Raw genomic sequence first — 12988 nt, 5'->3', positions numbered from 1 at the left:
GGATTGATAGGAGACAATATGGATCATGATTTAAATACGGTACTTAATATATAGTGACACCTATCTTGAGATCGAATACTCAAGTCCTTAACCCCTGTGATCCCAGTGTTAAAATTCTCGAATACTGCTAAAATAGGTTAAGCCATTTGATTTAGTAAAATGTGTTGAATTAGAGTAATTAAATACACAGCATAAAAATGTGAGTCAAATTGAAAAATTTTCATAAAAAACAAACCCCCAAAGTTACAATAGTTCGAGTAACACCTTAAAAAATAAATACAAAACTTGAAATACAAAATTTTTTAAGAAGAGGAATTTCAAAACCATACAAACACTACTTTAAAAATAGATCAAGGTAAATAGAACTTAGAACCAACTCCATAGCAATAGTGTGGGGATCATCAAAACATAGGGAAGGGATTGACTGGTCCACTAATGCTAATCCGTACAACCTCCATCCAAATTTGCCCCTTTTATGTGCACTATCCCTAAAAATAAGTACAATAACAAGGAACATAAAAAAGTAGGGGGTAAGCATCACATAAGTTCATAGCTTCTCCTTAAAGAACTCTATCTAGGTTTGAAAATATTTTTTTGATGGGGACATGGAAAAAAATGCACAACAAATCCTTAGGCTATAATCTTTGAGAATGAAAACAGTTATCATGCTCACACAACTTTTGCAAACATTTACTAAAAAACAAAGCGCTCAAAAAATCATACATGATGACCGATCCTTATGGACCAACTACCCTTACCCCTGACATTAGTAAAAGTTGAAATGTAGTGAAAGTATCCATTCTTGGTTGTACTGTAAGGGTTAACTGCCCGTTATACAATTGTACTTCATGGGCGAATTGAACCTCTCGTTTATACAATTGTAGTGCATGGGTTAACTGCCCGTTCGTTTGATTGTACTTTCTGGGCTAACCGCCTCCACAACTATATTGCATATGCTAACCATCTATTCGTACAACTATACTACATAGGCTTAACACCTGTACAACCACCTCCAGAGGTTTATGGGATCGAAACTGTAGTCACGTAAGGTGACACTTTATCTCAAGTCATAAAAAATAAACATATATCGCAAAAGCTAATACCATTCAATCGTAAAACCATGCAATAGATAGAAGTGCAAACATAATTTAAAACATCCACAAAAACAATCTCTAGACTGGGTGTGACATTCCCCCTACTTGGATTCCAGAGCTTCTCCTTTTCATAGTGCACCGTTCAAATCACCAACATCCAAAATTTTGTCTCTGGCTAACTGGAAATCCAAGTCTGAAAAAGAAATAACTTTCAGTAGAGTTTCAGCATGACCATTCTTTTCAATGATATGTCCCCATAAAGTTCCTGAAACAAGTCTAACTTGTCAAGTCCCAAAACCCCGATACGTGACAGCGGCATGTACTCTAAGGATCCCGAGAGTACAACACCTAATCGACAAGATATTGTCGTCCCAAGTTCTATAGAAAACGTTAAGTCCATTTTAATAACAAACTGGTTGGATCAAAGGTAGATTAGCAGCAAAAAAAAAAATATATATATATATATATATAAAACATTTACATAAACCAACCCGACAAGGCTACTTAGTGTTTAAGTAGTAACCTTTTAGTATTTGTACAAAACAGCTGATTCCAAAATTACAATCCCATCAGAGAAAAAACTATTCAAGATATTATGTACACTGGTAAAATTACAATTGGGTTTGCAAAAGATATAGGATAAACTAAACCACAAGTTCAAAAATATATATAGGGTTCACATGTCTACCTGAATATCCAAAGTTCACAAAATAAGCCAAACAAATGTTTTAACCTGCTTAGAGACTTTGAGAATACTAGAGCAAATTGCTGAAGTTGACAAGTTGCAAGACCGCTCCACTGGATCAGTCCAAATCGTGAATGCGTATGTCATCTACACCAAAAGTACGGGTGAACATCACATACGTTCATCTACCCCGTAAAGGGACACCCAACTAGGTTTGAAAGTAGTAACAAATGTATTTACTACAGATAGATAGGTGCATACACAAGAAGCTGTGCACTACTAGTGAGGCCTGAGGCCTCTACGTCTACTAGCTCCATCACACTCTTTAAGTCGGTCGGTCCAAGTAATTATTAATTAACGTTACTACTAACTATGTTTTTTTTTTCATGTTAAATAAAAAAAAAACCCAATGGGGAACTTTGTGAGCGAGAGGCCCAACGGTCGGCTTTTAAAAATATTAAAAATATTGGTTTAGAAAAAGAGGTAAATATAATGATTGAAATTTTCAAATTGATATCATTTAGCAAGAAGATGATTATTTATGAATTATGATGTTGCTGGGTTCTTTCAATAATAAGGGTATTTATGTAATTGAGCAAGATGGCTCATGGTTGGTCTGGGCCTCTAGCTAGAGCAGAAAATTTAATAAAAAATTAAACCAGATTATAAGAATAAAAGATTTTTCAAACTAATTGAAACACAAGGAAATCAATTTGGGAAAAGAATGTTGAGCTTAGGGCTCATTTGACACTCTTCTTAGAAAGCGCTTTTACTGGAAGCACTTATACTAAGAAGCACATATAAATATTTAAAAAAAATTTATGTGGTTCATGTAAATGCATTTGGAAGTGCTTCTTGAGAAAATACCTGTCAGGTGCTTCTCAAAAAATCTCTTAAAAGCGCTTTTATATATAACCCAGAAGCATTTCTATTTATATTTGTCAAACGCTACCAAAAACGTTTTTATATATAACTCAGAAGCACTTATATTTATTTTTGTCAAACGCTACCAAAAGCACTTTCACTAATTTGAAAGCATTTTTGGCAATTTTAAAAGCAGTGTCAAACAGACTATTAATTTATTACATGTTTTATATCTTCAAATCTTATATTTTTGTCCTTTTGTTTTAGCAATTTTAGTACTTTAATTCTTATTTTAACTATATAATTATTTATTAGGTTGTATTAGTTTCTAGGGTTAAATACATTTTTGGTCCACGAATTTTGGGCGGTTTCTCAATTTGGTCAAACAATTTTAAAATGTGACAAAAATGACCCCGAATTATCCAATTTCTGTCAATTCAGGATTTTCCGTCCAAATATATAACGGAGGCTAACGTGGCCGTTCAACGCTGACGTGGCACGCTGGATGTGCGCCATGTGTCACCTCTTTTATTTTATTTTCGGATTTTTTCTATTTTCCTATTTTTATAAACTTTAAAAATTAATTAAAAATAGCTCTGGACTCATAAAAATACACGAAAAATTCCTACAAACTCATCTTGACTAGTACTAATTTAATATTGGTCAAACTACCACTTTTCCCTCTAAGTGTTTCCAGAAAATTTGGGAAGTCCAAATTTGTTTCTAAAAAAATTAAAATACTCTAGAATCTTTGGAAAATTCATAGGATAATCTCCCGTGTGCGCGCTAGAAAATTAAAATACTCTAGACTCTACACGTGGGGTGCTGGATGTGCACCACATGTCATCTCGTTTATTTAATTTTCAGATTTTTTCTATTTTTCTATTTTTATAAAATTTGAAAATTAATTAAAAATAGCTATGAACTCAGAAAAATATACGGAAAATTACTACGAACTCGTCTTGACTAGTACTAATTTATTATGGAGCCAAATTACCAATTTGCTCTCTGATAGGTTCCAAAAAATTTGGGAAGTCCAAATTTATTTATAAAAAATTAAAATAAAAAATTTATTTTAGAGGGAAATTTATTTTCCTCTAAGACGAAAGGTCTTTTGGGTAGCAAGTGTTCACGAGAAAGGTAGTGTGAGTTTTTAGAAGACTAACGGTGCAAACTTCATATTTTTTGGAGCTCGGGAGATTATTCTATGAATTTCTAAAGAATCTAGAGTATTTTAATTTTCTAAAAATAAATTTAGACTTCCCAAATTTTCTGAAAAACACTTAAAGGGAAAATTGGTAGTTTGACCCAATATTAAATTAGTATTAGTCAAGATGAGTTCGTAGGAATTTTCCGTGTATTTTTATGAGTCCGGAGCTATTTTTAATTAATTTTTAAAGTTTATAAAAATAGGAAAATAGAAAAAATCCAAAAATAAAATAAAAGATGTGACACATGGTGCACATCTAGCGCGCCACGTTAGCATTTAACGGCCACATCAGCCTCCGTTAAATATTTGGACGGAAGATCCTGGATTGACACAAATTGGATAATTCGGGGTCATTTTTGTCACGTTTGAAAATTGGTGGACCAAATTGAGAAACCGCCCAAAGTTCATGGGCAAAAAATGTATTTAACCCTAGTTTCTATCATGTTTCCTAAAATTCATTAGGTTTTATTTATTTTTCTAGTTTGAATTTATTTTTATGAGTTTTTCACTAATTAAAGTATTTTCATTTTGTAGGATTCAAAATTTAAAAACCCAAAAATAAATTAAAAAGAAACAAGAAGAAAGTCCAAAATAAATAGAAGCAACCCAACCCAAAGAAAAGAAGAAAAGAAGAAAAGAGATGAAGTACATAGGCCCACTATCGCAGCCCATGGAAGTCGAAGAGTCGCAGCCCGAAGCCAGCACAGCCCTGGAAGCCCAACGGTCACAAGGCTTCTCCCTCCCTTCCGCGTGTCACCCAATGTCTAGCCCCATGTGAGTTGAGCCGCACTCCCAGCCGCCAAGCCGAGCCGTCTCTCTTCTCTTCTCTCTACCTCACGCTTCCCTGTAAACAAGCCACACTCAGCCAGCCGAGCCACCTGCACCACTTTTGCTATTGTCCAGTTGTTTAAGGGTCGGCAATGGGCCGGGCCGGGCTCGGGCTTGAATTATAGAAGCCCAATAGGGCTTTCGGGCCGGGCCGGGCCAGGCTTGGGCTTTAATACACAAGCCCAAGGCCCGCCCATCGGGCTTTGGCTTGCGGGCTTGGAGGGCCGGGCCAGGCTAGGCCCGAACGGGCGGCCCAAAATGGGCCCAAAGCCTATTTAGACACATATATATCTTCAAAAAAAAAAAAAAAGGATTTTGGCTATATTGTGATTTGAACATGAGACCTCACATAACAAGCTTCAACTCTCAACCAACTGAGCTGACTAGTTTATTTGTCAAGTTTGTGAATCATAACATATTTAATAGCTCTTTCGTTTATTTACTTCAATAAATTATTAATATGCTTATTAAGTTATTATATAATACTATTATGTTAGTAATAGTGTAATACCATAAATAATAAACTTTTAAAATTATATACAACATTACAACTATAATAAAACATAAATGTACATATGTATTATTATATATTTTATTACATATTTTTATAAACAAACGATGCAATTGTGTTGTCAACGATCCAAACCGTTCAAATTTTAATTCCTCACTCAAAGATAATTTGTGCAAAAAATTAGCTCAATCGGAGATGTAAAAGTGACATAATGGTGGTCAAATTAATGATCATCGAATGGGTAGATGAATTTCGATTTAGCCGATTTTTTGTACGGTTGATCTTTGATTATGAACATAGAAAATGAACAGGTCAGATTGTTGAAATCACGTTGTGGTCTTCATAATTATGGAAACAATAAGGTTTCAACGGGAAAGTTATTAGAATTATACTCTTCAAGTGTATTTATATGTAGAAGCTCACATATCGATCTTGTTTTCAACGATCCGAACCGTTTAAGTTTTAGTTCTCCACTCAAAGAGAATTTTTGCAAAAAATTAGCTTAATCGAAGATGTAAAAGTGATTTTTCTAAATGTAACGGTGGTCGAATTAATGAACGATCGTGGTTTTTCTAATGATAATCGAATGGGTAGATGAATTCCGATTTAGCCGATTTTTTGTAAGGATGATCTTTGACTATGAAAATAGAAAATGAACGGTTCAGATCGTTGAATTAATGAAATGACGATTGTGGTTTAATAACTTTAATTATACTTGTATTATAAAAGTTGTATATACACATATACATTTATATTTTATTATACTTGTAATGTTGTATATAATTTTAAAAGTTTATTACTTTATTATTTATGGTATTACATAATTTACACTATTACTATTTACTAATATTATAGTATTATATAATAACTTAATAAGCATATTAATAATTTATTATAGTAAACAAATAAAAAACCTATTAAATATGTTATGATTTTCAAATTGGGCTTTGGGTCGGACTTTGGGCGGCCCTAAACGGGCCGGGCTTCGGGCGGCCCATGGGCTTCAAGGGGATGGCCCAAGCCCAACCCAAGAGACTTTCGGGCCGGGCCGGGCTGGCCCAATTTTCGGGCCAAATCGGGCTTCGGGTGGGCTTCGGGTGGGCTTCGGGCCTTGGGCTTTTTGGTGAGGCCTACAGTTGTTGTGCGTCGCGTGGGGATTCCAGGCTGTCTCAAGCCTTGCTCCAGCCCTTGTTTCCATGTCTCTCTCTCCCTCATTCTAACACACACCCCTCTCATCCTAGATATTTTCTCTAGCATTTTCCTAGTACTTTCCTTACTCCCCTTGTTTATTTGGCTACAAAAGGCAACTCCTAGACCATTTATAGGGATCCTTTAGCTTAGTTCTAAATTCTTAAATTTTATTTTCTAGTATTTTGGTGAGAAATTATCCAAAGGGGTGGAGTTTATGGGAGAGTTTGAGAGTTTATTTTATTTGTAGCACATTTTTTATCTTATGCTTTTATTTAATATATGTCCTTTAGTTATTTCCTTCTCTTGCTCTCTTGCATTATTTTATTTCTTGCATATTTTATTTCTTGCATTATATTTTATGGGGATGAAACTCATCATGGTGGGTTTTTAACATCCTCATGGAAACACCACCATATATGGTAGGCTTAATTATCGATTTACCACCCAAAATTGTAACTCATTCCCACTTTACCACCTGAAAGTTTTTTTGACCCAGATTACCACCTGTAACTTACATCCGTGTCCCATTTTACCTTGTTCCGTCAACAATTCCGTTAATGCTAACGTGGCGCGCTGGATGTGCGCCACGTGTCACATCTTTTTTGTATTTTTTTGATTTTTCTATTTTTATAAACTTTGAAAATTAATTAAAAAGAGCTCCGAACTTAGAAAAATACACGAAAAATTCCTACCGACTTGTCTTAACTAGTACTAATTTACTATGGGGTCAAAATGCCAATTTTCCTTCTAAAAATTTCCAAAAAATTTGGAAAGTCCAAATTTATTTCTAGAAAATTAAAATACTCTAGACTCTTTAAAAATTCATAGAATAATCTCCCGAACTCCAAAAAATATGAGGTCTGCACCGTTAGTCTTCTAAAAACTAACAATACCTTTCTCGTGAACACTTGCTACCCAAAAGACCTCTCGGTTTTAGAGAAAAATAAAATTCTCTATAAAATTAATTTTAGAAAAATTCTAAAATTTCTGTAAAGTCTCGAAATAATTCTCTAAAACAAGCTTTTGGTAATTTTTCAAAATATTTTTGAGAATTTGTCCAAGAGTTTACGAAAATTCTAGAATTTATTTAATAGAGGAAAATTTATTTTAATTTTTTAGAAATAAATTTGGACTTTCTAATTTTTTTTGAAAATTTTTAGAGGGCAAATTGGTAATTTAACCTTATAGTAAATTAGTGCTAGTCAAGAGGAGTTCGTAGGAATTTTTCTGAGTTCGGAGCTATTTTTAATTAATTTTCAAAGTTTATAAAAATAAAAAAATGCGAAAATAAAAAAAGGATCGATGTGACACATGGCGCACATCTAGCGCGCCACGTCAGCATTAACGGCCAGATCGTCAGCATTAACGGAATTGTTGACGGAACAAGATAAAATGAGATATGGATGTAAGTTACAGGTGGTAATCTGGGACAAAAAAACTTTCAGGTGTTAAAGTGGGAATGAGTTACAGTTTTGGGTGGTAAATCGATAATTAAGCCTATATGGTATGACCCATTAGTTATTTATTTAACATTTTCCCTCTGTGCGCTTAACTTAGATTTAATAAATATTATTATGCCATGTATATTGGCTCTAACTATCCAATATACATGGCATAATGGGTAGTTAGAGCCTACTCCTACAATATGCTTGGTTTTGTAGTTTTTATAAGCAATCCCTTTTGATTCCTTGTAGTTACCTTAGATTTGGTTTCACATGGAATGCTTAGAAGTTGTACATTCCTAAGCTAGACAATGATATACGTAAAGATGTAATTTTTGTGCTTAAAATATAAAAATTTTTGGAGAGAGCATCAAGTTGATTCTTTGCATGGTGCTCTCCTTTGGGAAATTCTTATGTCATGTTTACTAATCCGTAATCGGAATCAAAATAAGGAATTGGATTCCGATTACAGATTACTCCTTTGTTTACTAACTATATGGAAATAAAAACATTAGTGGGGTCCACATGAAATTAGGAATTCAACTCCTTATTTTGGAGGAATTGGATTCTTGGGTGAGAGGTGGTAATCCAATTCCTTATTTTGGAGGAATTCAATTCCTTATATTTTTCCTATTATACCCTCTCATTATTAACTAGCATATAAAATAATTTATTAGGAACAAGGGCATTTTAGTAATCAAATGCCCATATGATATCATTCATACTCTGATTCCAGGAATTTAGTAAACAACTTCAATGAGAATTCAATTCCTCCTCAATATAATTCCTCCTCAATCCAATTACTCATCAATTCAATTCCTCCTAATCCAATTACGAATCAGTAAACATGCCATTAGATCAATGCTCTAGGTTGTCAAATAATGGTGTGGAATCAAAGACCTTGGTTTCTACCATTGTCTAAATTCTTACACATTTCTCTCTTGTATTTAATTTTGCACTTGATTTTCTTGCATTTATTTTCCTTTTTATGGTAGTCTTCATCAAATGATCACCAACCAACTCTTAGCTAGGTTAGATTTAAATTGATTTAGAGTTTTAAATTAGTGCATCTATTTTGCAACACTCCTTAAGAATCGACCTCTTAAAGTATCGTCTATACTATAGACTCGTATACTTGTGACAAAAATAAACAAATAAAATTTCTTTGAAACAAAATATTTTTTGAGTCAAAGCAAAATTTCCAAAGGTGATTTAATTTTTATTTTTCTTAGAGATTGAAATTTTCATTTTTGTTGGTTTTATGCACTTACACTTTGAGATTGAAATATTTTGAATTATTTTACCACTTTGAATAATATTTGATCTCTTGTTCATATTCTTGAGAGCATGCTTAAGTGTTAGGGGAGATGAATTGTGTTTCCAAAGTTTGTGCATTTGAATAAAAGAATTTCTCTTAGAAAATTTGAAGGAATCAATTTCTTTTTATTGTAGTTTTTCTTGAAGACTTGAAAAATGCATTTTTGGTATTTGTTGAGCTTAATTTATTATATATTTTATATCCTAAAATCTTACATTTTTGTTCTTGTGTTTTAGCAATTTTAGTATTTTAATTCTTATTTTAACCATCAAATTATTTATTAGGTTGTATTTGTTTTTATCTTAATTCCTAAAATTCATTAGGTGTTATTTTTTTTCTAGTTTGGATTTGATTTTATGAGTTTTTCACTAATTCAAGTATTTTCATTTTGTAGGATTTTAAATTTAAAAACCCAAAAAGAAATTAAAAATAAAGAAGAAAGCCCAAAATAAATAGAAGCACCCTAACCCAAAGAAGAGAAGAGAAGAGATGAAGTACGCCCACTGTCGCAGCCCACGGAAGTCGAAGAGTCACAACCCAAAGCCAGCTCGGCCAAAGAAGCCCAACGATCACAAGGCTGGAGAAAGCTGCTGGGAAGCTTCCTCCGCCTCTCTCTCCCTTCCACGTGTCAATCAATGTCAAGCCCCCATGTGAGCCGAGCCGCACTCTCAGACGCTAAGCCGAGTCATCTTTCTTCCCTTCTCTCTCCCTCACACTTCCCTGTGCGCAAGCCACACTCAGCCAACCGAGCCGCCTTCACCACTTTTGTTGATGTCCAGTTACTGTGCGACACGTGGTGATTCCAGGCTGTCTCCAGCCTTGCTCCATCCCTTTTTTCCGTGTCTTTCTCTCCCTCTCTCAGCCTCTCGATCTCATTGTGACACATACCCTCTCACCATAGATATTTACTCTTAGCACTTTCCTAGTAATTTCCCTACTCTCCTTGTTTATTTGCCAATAAAAGGCAGCTCCTAGACCATTTTATAGGGATCCTTTAGCTTAGTTTTAAATTTTGAAATTTTATTTCTAGTATTTTTGTGAGGAATTATCCAAAGGGGTGGAATTTATGGGAGAGTTTGAGAGTTTATTTTATTTGTAGCACATTTTTATCTTATGCTTTTATTTAATATATATCCTTTAGTTATTTCCTTCTCTTGCTTTCTTTAATTTAGTAGTTCATTATTTTATTTCTTGCATTTTATTTTAGGGAAAAATTTACAAATATGACGCATACTTTGATGGTTATTTCATTTTAGAACATGGTGTTAATGAAGCACGCATACTTTCATTTTGTGTCAATTAAGGACCATGTTTTTTTCAGTTTTTATCTCAACTTTAGCCTAACATTGGACCCATCAAAACTCTACCAAAATCAAGAAAATTATATTAGGTTTAAAGATATGCATCTCCTCTTTACAACCATATAAAGATCACCCAAATCAGATCTCTACAACTCTAGATAATCGACCCCAAAGTAAGGTACTCGAAATTGTCCGATTTTCCAAATGTTTTTCCCAGAGGTCCGATTGGACAGTTTCGGGTACCCAACTTTTAAGCCAATTATTTGAAGTTGTAGATGTCCAATTTAAGTAATTTTTATATGGTTGTAAAGAGGAGATGCATAGCTTTAAACCGAATATAAGTTTGCTAAATTTGGTGGAGTTTTGATGGGTCTAATGTCAGGCCAAAGTTGAGATAAAACAGGGTCCTTAATTTACACAAAATAAAAATGCGTTCTTCATTAACACGAATTAAAATTAATGTGCTGAAATAAAACAACCATAAAAGTATGTGTCATGTTTATAAATTTTTCCCTTTATTTTATGGGGATGAAACTCATCATAGTGGGTTTCTAACCTCCTCATCAAGGTTAAGGAAGAAACACCACCATTGTATGACCCATTAGTCATTTATTTAACATTTTCCCTCTACAATATTATGCCATGTATATTGGGTAGTTAAAGCCTACTCCTACAATATGCTCGGCTTTGTAACACCCCTACAATTTTTATAAGCAACCCCTTTTGATTCCTTGTAGTTACTTTAGATTTGGTTTCACATGGTGTAACACCCCAAATTTTCATGACCTTGGATTAAGGGTGTTACTTTAATGATTAGATTAGCTTGGTGCTAATACTTTGCTTTGAAACTCAAATGTGAATTAATTCCACATTTTATCAAAAGGTTGCATGTACTTTTAAAATTCGATATTAGCATGTTATCTTTGAGTAACTATAAGATTTCTTACTTGGCTAAAATTCAGATTTGTGGACGTTTATGGTCATATATCTAAGTATGTCTAGTATTCTTGAGACTTTTGTATGGGATTGGTATTTTCAAAATCACCAAGCTAGTATGCCTATATTTGTGAAATTATTTACTTGAAAAGTGTACTCACTAATATCCTTGCCTTTTTTTTTTTTTTTTTTTGGAAATAATTAAGACACTTAAGTAACCATTTCAAACTGCACAAGTGCTTTTGTTTATGTGACATCTTGTTTAACACTAGCACTTAAGAAGTGATAGAATTTGGCAAGTAGGAATGTCACAAGATTGAAAGTTTGACCTTGAAACCCTAGCTAGCATTGACTGGCCTATACCATTAGAACAGGAACCCTAGTATGCTTGAGTTTGGAGTAGAAAAGATGACCTAAGCTTGGAGGGGTGATCATGACTAAAGGAAATTAAGGTGGAGTGTGGTTTCAAATTAAGGAAAATACAAGTGAGAAAAGCCTAGCTCATTAGGCTAAAACACTCATTTAACTAGGCCTTAAGGGATTGGCCAGCCAACCAAACCCCCCTTGAGAGAAACAAAAATCTGACAACTAGCCCAAAGGCCTTGCTAGAACCCTTTCCCACGCAAAGAAGAAAACCTAAGGAAGTGACTCTTCTGTTTTCCCTCCAACGGCTACAACTCCTCTTTTATAAAAACCAAACTTTGTTCAGACATCCTCTTTACACTTTAATTCAGAGTTTAAAGAAAAAGAGAAAGAAAGAGAGAAGAGGAGAGAAATAAGGGATTTGGAAGGACTCTAGAAGAATCAAAATCCAAGGAAAGGAAGAAGGTGCAGTCACTACCTTCGAAGGAGGAGCTTGGTAAGAAGTCTCAGAACCCATTCTTTTAATTTTTGTGTGTTAGATACCAGTTTAGAATAATGGTAAGTTGGTTAGGTTTAGTTGCATTCCAAGAAAATCTGAAGAATGCCATGCTTTTATACTTGTTTGGCTAGATTCAAGTCTCTGACATTGCTGCCATATTTTCGAAATGTGTTAATCCACAAGAAATTCGGTTAAACTATTTTGAAGTATAAAATTAGACTTTCATATCTTTTTACAAAACCAAGAATCACTCGAATCTGACTTGTTATGGATTTGTAATGATTTTTGCAAGTTACATCTATAAGCTGCCAGTTTCCTACATAATTTGATTACAAAAGCTTTAGGTTTTCGTGCACCAATTTTGATACACTTAGGATTTGGTTCTGAAATTTCTACAACAATTTATATGCATGATTTCAGACCCTTTTCAATTGGTTTCACTCAATTTGGTTGAGTATCACAAAAATAAGATTTTTACCATATGAACAGTATTTATGCAGAAAATTCAGTTTCTAGTGTGAACTTTTGCTCTTCAAAAACCTCATCTACACAACTCCAAATGCCTTACAAATTTTTATGCATATGTATTAAGATGTTAACTAGTTTTCTGGAAAATATCTTGTTCAAATTATTGTTTAGAATTTTATAAAAATCACAGACTTTTGGACTTTTAAACTTCTTGTTTTGGTGCAAAAATTGAATTTTCAATTGTAAAGCTCTGTGGCTTGTAAAACCAGTTTTGACAA

At 33.7% G+C, this 12988-nt stretch overlaps 1 long non-coding RNA gene across 1 annotated transcript in view; it reads right to left on the bottom strand.

Annotated features, from left to right (window-relative positions):
* Nucleotides 1–202: 202 nt before the first annotated feature.
* The window catches only part of LOC147299505 (uncharacterized), a 34582-nt gene continuing 21796 nt past the window's right edge, over nucleotides 203–12988 (bottom strand). The window contains exon 3 of the long non-coding RNA XR_015119892.1: nucleotides 203–1287. This is a non-coding gene — a long non-coding RNA (uncharacterized LOC147299505). The remainder of the gene's footprint in view (nucleotides 1288–12988) is intronic.

The sequence above is a fragment of the Dryas octopetala genome, chromosome 1 (assembly GCF_963921425.1).
Source record: "Dryas octopetala chromosome 1, drDryOcto1.1, whole genome shotgun sequence".
Taxonomy (NCBI): Eukaryota; Viridiplantae; Streptophyta; class Magnoliopsida; order Rosales; family Rosaceae; genus Dryas; species Dryas octopetala.
The sequence above is the reverse complement of the archived record's forward strand: the minus strand, read 5'-3'. Positions and strand labels throughout refer to the sequence as shown.